The sequence below is a fragment of the Protomyctophum bolini genome (assembly GCF_963924005.1).
Source record: "Protomyctophum bolini genome assembly, chromosome: 17".
Classification (NCBI taxonomy): Eukaryota; Metazoa; Chordata; class Actinopteri; order Myctophiformes; family Myctophidae; genus Protomyctophum; species Protomyctophum bolini.
In genome coordinates, this window is record NC_137878.1 from 13,891,476 (window position 1) to 13,901,826 (window position 10,351).

Genomic DNA, 10,351 nt, shown 5'->3' on the forward strand with positions numbered 1-10,351 from the left:
TGTTGTTGTATCCTACATCAGATATTTCTACTCTTATCTGTGTCCTCTTGATGTACTTGGATCAAAGCAATGTTCTCCAAGAGAAGGATCAGAAATTAATTTAGCTGTGGGTTCCTTAAACATTAAATCCGTAATGTAATATTCGGGGAATCATGTTTTCTGTGAATCCAATATGTGCCATGTTGAATTACTATAATGAAACCATTATGCAAATTAATTGTTGTGGATTATGTTAGATTGGAGATGTTAAGCTTGATTTGTTGCTTCTCGTACATATAATCTACTTTTGAGTGTTTTAAAGGGTAGCATATTTATCAGTATAATATTAATGGCTGTGATCATGGGAAACCCGTGCCCTATAGACAATAGCAGTGCATGCACACAAACTATGCTACAACTGCTTCCAGGTAATTATTTCTTTCCCGTGTCAGTATATATACGTACCCCAAAGTATACTCCGTCTATATAATGGTTGAGGCCTACGGAAGCTTTTAACATTGGTCCAGTTCCTATGGCAACGCCCCACTGTTCCAACTATGGGATTGAAAAACGAATCACAGGCCCGGGCGGCTTCTGACGAAAGGTAAACGGTGTGTGCTTGTTCCAATGCGAGTAGCGAGTGTGTGTGTGTGGGGGCAGGCAAACTCCGTCTTTTAAAGTGAACGCGTGGGGGCACGGTGGCACAGTTGGTAGAAGGTCCTGGGTTCGATTCCCGCTCGGGGCGCTGTGGGTGCTGGCGGCGTGTCTCCTCCTCCGCGTCATCAGTGCCCATACCCGAAGGCGGGGTTGGCGAAAGGGACTTTCTGTGTGGAGTTTGCATGTTCTCCCCGTGTCCCCTAGGGTAGGTACCCTCACAAAAACATGCAGTAATCCTGGTCTCTAAACTGCCTCCCCCTAGCCAGCCGGAGCGCCTGATGGAGGGGAAAGGAACTGGTTGGAATAACGTGTTCCTTCCACGCGCTACGTCCAACCAGGGAAACTCCCCCCTGTCAGGTGTAAAGGAGCAACTTGGACACTCAAGCATGAAGGAAGCATGCGTTAAGTCCGTTGCTCTCCCCAGGTTGGCGGAGGGTGTGTAGAGCCCAGGATCACAGTAGATGATTGACACAGGGGTGAAAAATGGGTTACAAAATCGTGGGATAAAAAATATATATTAAAATTAAAAAAAACGTGAACGCGTATGGTGGCACTGGGAACTGGGGTTTACGCTAACAGCTAGCCGCAATTATAGAGTTCACATCAAGCCGTCTTGGAAGTGTCTTACTGTTTGACCGCCATGGGATTAATTCATCTATCGTGCATTGCCAAGGTTTTTCCCCTTTCAACCCTTATTTTGAAGAGCCAAATATACGTAACGTATATTGTAACCGGGTGTTACAATGACGTAATGCTGTGTGTGGTATCTTGACCGGTTATTGTTCTCTCGCTCGGTGCATAAAAAAAACAGACTGCGAGTATGACAGCGCCTGCTGTCGGCCGTTGAAAAAACGCCGAATTGGAGATACATGTACAGGCTTTCAAACCCTCACCCTAACCCTAACCGTAACCCTCTCCCAACCCTTAACGCACCCCTCACCTACCTTAATCCGGTCGTTTTAACGCACCCCTCACCAACCTTAATCCGGTTGTTTTAACGCACCCCTCACCTACCTTAATCCGGTCTTTTAACGCACCCCTCACCAACCTTAATCCGGTTGTTTTAACGCACCCCTCACCAACCTTAATCCTGTCGGACCAATGCTATGTGTAACCAATGGGATGTCTAACCAAAGTATGCCTCCCATTGAAAGCAGCACATAGAGTGCAATTGGATGCGCGTGCATCTTCAAAAGGGCCGCGGCTAGGGATGTTCCTATCAGGTTTTTTAAGACCGATACCGATCACTGGTTGTTTTTCTCATGATCGGCCGATACCAATAGGTCCGATACTGATCTTGTGAAATGTTGCAAATTTTAATTCAAAACTGTTCCTGTGTGTGGGGAGGAAGGAGAGAATGTTTAGGCCCGTCACAAAAATGCAAAATGATGTTATACTATATATCTGATTGACATTTATACCACTTAAATGGTGTAAAAGATCAGTTTCTCCAGATAGGGTAAATTGCCGATCACAGACAGGGTAAATCACAGATCAGAGTGAATATGGCCGATCACCAATCGCTGGCCGATTATTGGAGCATCTCTTTCCGCGGCCAATGTCCCACTTTACACTATGATGCTAACGGGAGAGACATGCACTACTCTGTATTGTACTGTACTACTCTATATTGTACTGTAAGTGCTACTGGGCATTCCCACAGTGCATTGCAATCAATTATAATGCAGTAACTCATGAACATGAACCTGCATTATGAACTAGCCTTTTGGCATGCAAAATATCTGTTGAGTTGTGAAATGCTGGAGATATGTTTTGGTTTGTTTCTCTTCCTCTTAAATGTATTAGCGTTTCATGAACAATGAGCCTTCCACTGGCTCAGCCACCCACTCAACTGCTGACAAATACTGCATCCTCAAGACCTCAACCCATACACTGACCCCTTAATACTTCCAAAACTTAAGCTCCTGTGTGTAGTCCTTATTCATTTTTAGTTATTAAAATACTCTCTCGTATGTCCTGGGAAACGGCCAGCAGTGTTGGCTTGTGCTTGTGTGGCCTGAACTGTTGATACTAGACAGGATAGAGCCATTCTTTGATGCCAAATAAATTTAGACTCATCTGACCAGGCAGCATTTTCCCCAATCTTCTATATTGTCCAATTTTTGGTGAGCTTGTGCAAATCGTAGCCTTAGTTTCCTGTTCTTAACTAAAATACTCTGGGCAAGTTATGCGTGTGAGAATGCAGTGCAAGCAGAATCCCAGCAGCAACAATCCAGTTTCAATGAAAATATCAAGGTGCACTGCTCAGCAACGGAGGTGTTCTAACCAGTCGCAGGTCTTCCTCAGTGTTGTGAAAAGGACATTTATGTATTGTCTGCTGGCTGTTTTGTGTTTTCTCACTTTCTAGTTATGGGCTCTGCCCATATCCATTACTCTGACTATGTGGCTTCGTGTGCCGTTGGGGTCAGGGTTAGTAATGCGGTGAGTCGGACCAACTCGCCGTCAGAATAACGAGCTGCCGGACTAATGACATTGACACAACACCCTAATTACACTGTCCATAGAACTAAAAGGCTAATCATTTCCAGCAAGCAGTGCCTCTGGTTGGTTTGACTGGGCGTTAAAACGAACATGGTTGTTTCAAGTTTCTTTATAGGATAAACCCCTTGAGATGGACTGTCTCGTTTCAGACAACATGAATACTGTACATGTCACAGTCGTTGCATACTATAGATAGAGTAGACAAAACTAATCTTATATATTGTATAACTACATACATGGTCAAAACAAAACGTACAATAACCATTGTAAATAATAATAAAACAAGAATGAAACCCATTTTATGATGGTATGATTGCATGTTTACCGATAATCCAATAGGCCTATATATTTCAGCTGGTAACAAGTTGTGAGCAAGTCATAGATCGTGACGCATGCTGAGCATTCGGAAGCGCCACCTACGCCCGTGCTCCGCAGCCATTATAACGTCACCGACCCTACCCGAGTGTTTTCAACACAGCTCCGTGGATTCCCACATGCATCAGAGGAGGCATGTGGTAGTCTTGTCTACTCTCTCTCCAGGCCAACAGTGGGGGTTGGCAGAGACGGGGACTGCAGTACACATGGGGGGTATTTGCCATTTTGGAGATGACGAAATTGGGGAAATCAACAACTCCCACCCTTATTCACAGCATTTCTAATGTATTAGGCCTAACAAAATAATACTTTGGTCTCCGGTTGACTCTATTTTTATTGGCATTTGGTGAAGAAGGAAAAAAAGTCTGAATCCGACCGAGTCAGACCAAAAAGGTCTTTGATCACTAAAACTGTCTTTGGTGAGACTACGTACCTGGTCGCACAAAGTCAAAATAAAGTTTTCTTTCAGGCTGTCAAAGTTAACGCGTTAATCATGCGTTAAAGCAAATTCATTTTAACGGTGACAATTTATAAATGAAGATGGACATGCATGCATTTTGCATTCCTCCATGATAGCCCCTTCTCTCTCTCTCTCTCTCTCTCTCTCACTCCGCTCTGCGCTCTCATTCAGCAGGCAGCTCTGTGTGACTGCTCATCATAGCTGCAGCTAGTTGTCAGAGCTGCAGAGCAGAGCAGCCGTTGTGGTCATTATTAATTAATTTGCTCCACGTGTAAGATCAGATGCTCTTTGAAGTGGGCATTGGTCAAAAACAAAAGCTCAGACAGTTTTGTTTGACAAAAATAGCAGTTAGTTGTGAAGCTACACTCCCCACTGAGCACAATAGCCGGCTATTAGACGTGCGTCTAAAAATTGAATAATAAACGTCTAAAAATGAGTGTGTTTTCAATCTGTTAGTCAGTGGTTCTGGTCCAGGAACCACCAGTGGCTGAGGGAGTTCTCTCTCACCTCCTCTGCTAATTTACCAGACCATTGTTTTTCCTCTCTGTCAGCCCCACGTCTATTCCTCTGTCTATCATTCCTCTCATTTATTTATTTAGAGGGGGAAAAAATTAATATAATAAAATAAATTCCCTACCTCTACTCAGCCCAAAAATGACAGCCAATCTGAAAACTGAGTATTATTTTGTTAGGCCTTACACTCTGTAAAGCACCGACCATTACACCGATCCTAGTCCTGAACGGAATTACACCATCATCAAAGGTAGAAACTTGAGGCCGATACTAAAAATGATGTATAATTTGGCTGCCAACCCCCATCTAAAAATACTTCGTTCCAGGGACCCTCTGGAAGATCTTGTATAGCCTATACTATAGGCTATACAAGATCTTCCAGAGGCTATAGGCTATCTTCCCTTTTTGCATAACCAAAGTATAAAATAATGGTTAAAGTGGTTACATAGATTCTTTGTTTCCTGGTTTTAATGGGTTAAAATGGGAGTCTGATCCTGACTTTCCAGGAATCAACAAATCAACATGCATTTCCTGTTTCCTGGAGCCTGTTTTCATCTGAATAGAAGCTGTGCCCAAGCCAGAAAACCACCTCTCCACATGCCTCCCCCAAGACGGAGTTCTGAGGGCCCTAATTAGTGAATTGTACCTTCATACATCATTTGCCGATCAATCGGACTTGTCTTCGCTCTCTGTGGGAGCTCTGAGATTTGCTTATGAAAAATAATATGACAGCCTGCCATATAATTCAACTGCGCAGAGCATTGTCTCGTCCACACTACAAATAACACATTCTTTTGGTGTTAAGCTCCTACTGGCCTGTTAGAAATGGGCGAACAAGCAGCAGATTGCGTCATTGTGTGCATGGTTCACTTGAAGCTGTTTCGAATTTAGACGTTTTTATACCATGCAGACCAAATAGAGTACCAAAAACTGATTCTCTCTAGGTCATAAAGAAATATTCCAATTCAAAAATACCCATTGAGTTAAAAAAAAAAAAAGTCTTTAAAGCAGCAATCCAGATTTTTCATGTCCTACCCAGGATTTGAACTGGGGTCTCCTGCATGAGTGCCGGAATTATTGCTGAGCTATTACAGAAATCCCATTTGGGCAAAGGAAAAAATGCGTTTGGCCTTCATGCAATACCACTTGTCAACCAGTAGTGGTCCTACCTGACCCCAGGATATAGATTTCTCAATGGAAGAGCAGATTGACCAACTACATCCACCACAGTTGTTAGTAATGTTAAAGATAGAGTGCCGTGATTCTTTTCCACCCTAAATCATGATCATCAGTTTTATTATTTAAGGAGGAAGATTTCTGTTCAAAAGTGTACAGTATTTGTTAAAAGTAAGTAGACCACGATGGAGGTGCACCGTCTCAAGAGAAGTTGAGACACGAGAGATGCTGACAAGCGCACCTAAGTGCGGGAAGTTTGCTTAGCCGGCTCAGCCCTGTTCGAGTTGCGACCAGATAGTCAACAGAATAGTATATCATGTTCTGTCAAGAGCATTTCCCCCGACTGCCACGCTACTGGCCAATCACAGCACATCCTTACTCGAGCGCGAAGGCCATTCGGCACTCGCTGCTGAGGGAAACATTGACGCATGCACTGGGGTCAAAGGTCAAAACTTCCGATTGCCAGACAGCCTCAGTCTCTATACTGTATACCCACTCGGCCATGGCCGCCCTGGCGCCCCATGTACCAAACAAGACAAAACAACAGATATTTCAGAATTGGCATGGAGACAATGGAGTGTGTACACCTGGAGAGAGTTTATGAGTTAATTAAGGAGTGTGAGTGTGTGTGTGTGTGTGTGTGTGTGTGTGTGTGTGTGTGTGTGTGTGTGTGTGTGTGTGTGTGTGTGTGTGTGTGTGTGTGTGTGTGTGTGTGTGTGTGTGTGTGTGTGTGTGTGTGTGTGTGTGTGTGTGTGTGTGTGTGTGTGTGTGTGTGTGTGTGTGTGTGTGTGTGTGTGTGTGTGTGTGTGTGTGTGTGTGTGTGTCTTTCTCTCTCTCTGGAGAAGGCATGTGATGTAACAGAATAGACCTACAGTGTACATCTTACTCATTTTACTCAGAAATGTCCCATATTTCATTATTTTTAATCCGGCAACACAAGGGATTTGTTTTCACTCACTGCCACAACACCTGCAGTGACTTTGCAGCAATACTTTTTAGCATCCCTCCCTCTCACTCAAACACCAACTTTATACACTTGATGCAGATCAAATATGTAGGCCATCACAGTCGAAATGGCGCCGGTAGGCCAGTAGGATGCATATAATACCTGATATATACTTCGCATGGCGGTGTAAGAATTAGGAATAATGAGTGCAAGTGACAGCTGCCATAGTATCATCTAGTTATGCTGATGACCATGCTGACAGAAAAGTGGAGATATGGAGAGATGTTTAGAGTTTAGTAGGAAATTAGGAATGCCAAATTTTTAACACCAAAGTACCAAAACAATGAATTTCATTCGTAAACAATATCCTGAAATATCATTGGTACTATCAGTGGTATTCACATACTCACCTTTTATCATTACCTAGATGACCATTTAATTGCACAAAATAATTTGATCACTTTGGAAATGAACTATAACATCTGTGGGTTTGACACATGAATACAGCAATACAGCATGTTAGCATAACGATGAAGACATTGAAACTTGTTTCTCTCCACTTTCCGCTTTGTCGAGTTGGTAAACCGGCGAGTTCTCCGGTATACGGAGATATACTTTATACATCCAGGAGTGTCATTGTCTGTTATTGTATAGTAGGGGAATAGTCGCTGCACTATTGTAGTCAATAGTCATTCAGGCATCGTCATCTTTATTCAGAGTTCTCAGTCATTACAGAAAAATGGTAGCATTACTGCGTCAGTGAAATCACCCCCATTTATTCTCTCCCAGATCCACATTTACAACAATAAAATAGTTGTCCTAGTTAGTTGTCCTTTCATGGTTGTAGGTTGACAGGTGGCACCTACTAGCACCTATAGGTGCTAGACTTGTTTCTATTCTAAATGGGATAGTTACACAAATACAGTGGTATAGTGAGCATGGAGACTCAGCTGTTGACAGCTGCCGTTCAGTCAGAATGAGCAATGGTGAAAATAGACTGGCCAGGAAGGATGAGAAGCACCCTAATCATGTATATGTCTAATTGTTCTATGTGGCATTCTAAAATTCCCATTACACTATGTAACACGACACTCTCATTAGTACCTCTCAGAGAGAATTTGGGTATTGCTATTTTTAGCACCAGCTTAGGTTATCCGGTTGGACCCAGTTCATAATTTTTGAATGAAGTGCCTTCATCATTTTTGAATGAAGACCTATTTACCAACTGATTGGCACTGAATCATTTCTTCTGGGGATGTACTTGAGACGTTGCAATCATTATCCAGTATCGCTTGCTTTGATGTTGGCACGATCTATGGTGAACAGAGTGTGCAAATGGACCTGTACAGGACTATTTGGTCCCATTTGTACACTCAAAATAAAACGTTTGAGAATCACTGCCAGTGGACTCACTGATGTGCCATACATACATAGTGATAGTAAATTAGTGTCATACATATTCTTAAAAAAAAAGAAAAACCTGGAGACTGACGTTCAGTGATTGAGTCTTATGATCAAAATGAGAACATTATCATGGTGTGTAAAAACAAATCTAAAATATGCCACGGACGTGTACAGACATATTGATAACCCACGGTTGGCAGAGGGAGTGTAGAGAGCCCAGGATTACATTAGATAATAGACACTCACTGGGTGAATTTTTTTTATTTTTATCGTGGGATAAAAATTAGCAAAGCAAAGATGGAAAAAAAAGTGGATGCCTGGTGTGAAGAGGGAGAGGAATAGAATCTATACATTCCCACTGTGAAGACAGAGTTTCAGGAATAAAGACGTGTCGAAGTCTAAAAGGGCTAAGTGGTTCTCAAACTTTAGCTAGAGACCGGAGATCCAGAAGAAAACTAAATAGCCCATCTACAAGCTCACAATGACTTGCATCGCGATGCATTGTGATCTTGTAAATCTATTAATTTTCAAATGGCCAAAGTGATTAGTGTGTATTGTAATAATTAAAATCTACAAAGAAAATAGTAGGCTTAACTAAGGTTTTCATATACTTTTAGTAAAAGTGGGTCAAAGATAACATGTGTTGTCTGGATATATATATATATATATATATATATATATATATATATATATATATATATATATATATATATATATATATATATAATAACTCAACTAAATACCCTTATTTCTTTTACTGCAAACTATTCATTTGAACTGTCCCGGCTATTAATATTAAATTGCTGCGATACTTAAGCTTGCACTTGCTCTTGCTGTCAGTGATTCCACTAATGTATGTGCCTACCACCAGTAGGCTCTGCTTTCCTCTGGGGGCTCCCCGCTTTTAAATGGTTGTTTTTTAAATTCTAATGTGCTGTGAGCAGGAAGTAATATATAAATTATAAATATAATATTCACAATCTTTTTCTCAAAGCTATTAATGGTCTCAATCTATTTGTAAATTATCTGACTGACCTTATATAATATATAGTTACTGTCCACCACTGACTAATATAATGATGTGCCCAAAATAGGGAAAGCCAGCTTGAACGTGGTTAATGAGGAACAGTGTTCACACTGTTATCAACAACCACTGATCCAGCACTGCTCCAATGGAGCTGCACTGTGACACCTGTCACTGTCAGGGAACAAGGTGCTCACATTTGGGACGTTTGCTGTTTGAACACGGAAGCAGTGTCCTACTTTTCACCATTTGGGACGTTTGCTGTTTGAACAAGGAAGCAGTGTCCTACTTGTCACCATTTGGGATGTTTTCTGTTTGAACATGGAAGCAGTGCCCTACTTTGCTCCATTATTGGAGTGGTATCCTTTTTGGGGAAAGAAAGCAAGGCTTTGCTTGTCTTGAATGATATATTGCCCTCTTGATTGATTGATTGAATACTCACAGAATATTTTTTCTATTACTATGTACACACCAAATATCTCAAATGAAAGATGAGTGTTACCACAATTTTTTGTTCTTTAGTTATTGGCAGTTGAATATGCTTGTTTTCACAAAAAATGCTGTCTGGGATCTAAAAGCAGAGAGAAATATATATTTTTAAAATTAAATCCTAAGCTGATTTTGACCACCGAAAAATACAACACTCACCGCTCAACCGAGTATACTATGAATAGGCCTTGACTTACAGGTTGCGGAAGAGTAAACACTGAAAACACTAAATGACGAGGGTATAGGCCTATATATTATGTCAATGACAGTCTGTGAAATGATGTATAGTATACTATATGTCAATGCATTAAGGCTAAATGGTCCTGGGGACTTGATTCCATTGTGTTCCCATGTATTCAATTCACTATCATGAAAAATAATACATAATAATAATACATGCCATCAACAAATACAAACACTATCATGTACAAAGAAGAAAAGGCAAATGCGGCTTTCTCTAGCTCTTCTTCTTCTGTCGTATGTCCTTAGACCTTCAACTCCGTTGCAGCAAGCCAGTCCAGTGTGTCATTGTCTAGGTCAATTAACCCACGATCACCATTCGGTGGCGGGTATATGGGGCTTTCTCTTGATCCCATTATCCATCCTGCTATAACAATCATTTTTTTTCCCAATGCATGCCTGTCCTTTAGTTATAGTTTACTGGTATTCTACTCAGTGTTGGGACTGTAACTCGTACTGTAAAGCATTATTTTTTTTAATTCAGTAACTTGGTTACCGTTACTACATGCTGTGTTACTCCGTTAGTTCGTTATTTTTGAGTGGTGCTAGCCAATCCTATAGACAGCTATGTGTATCCCTATGTATG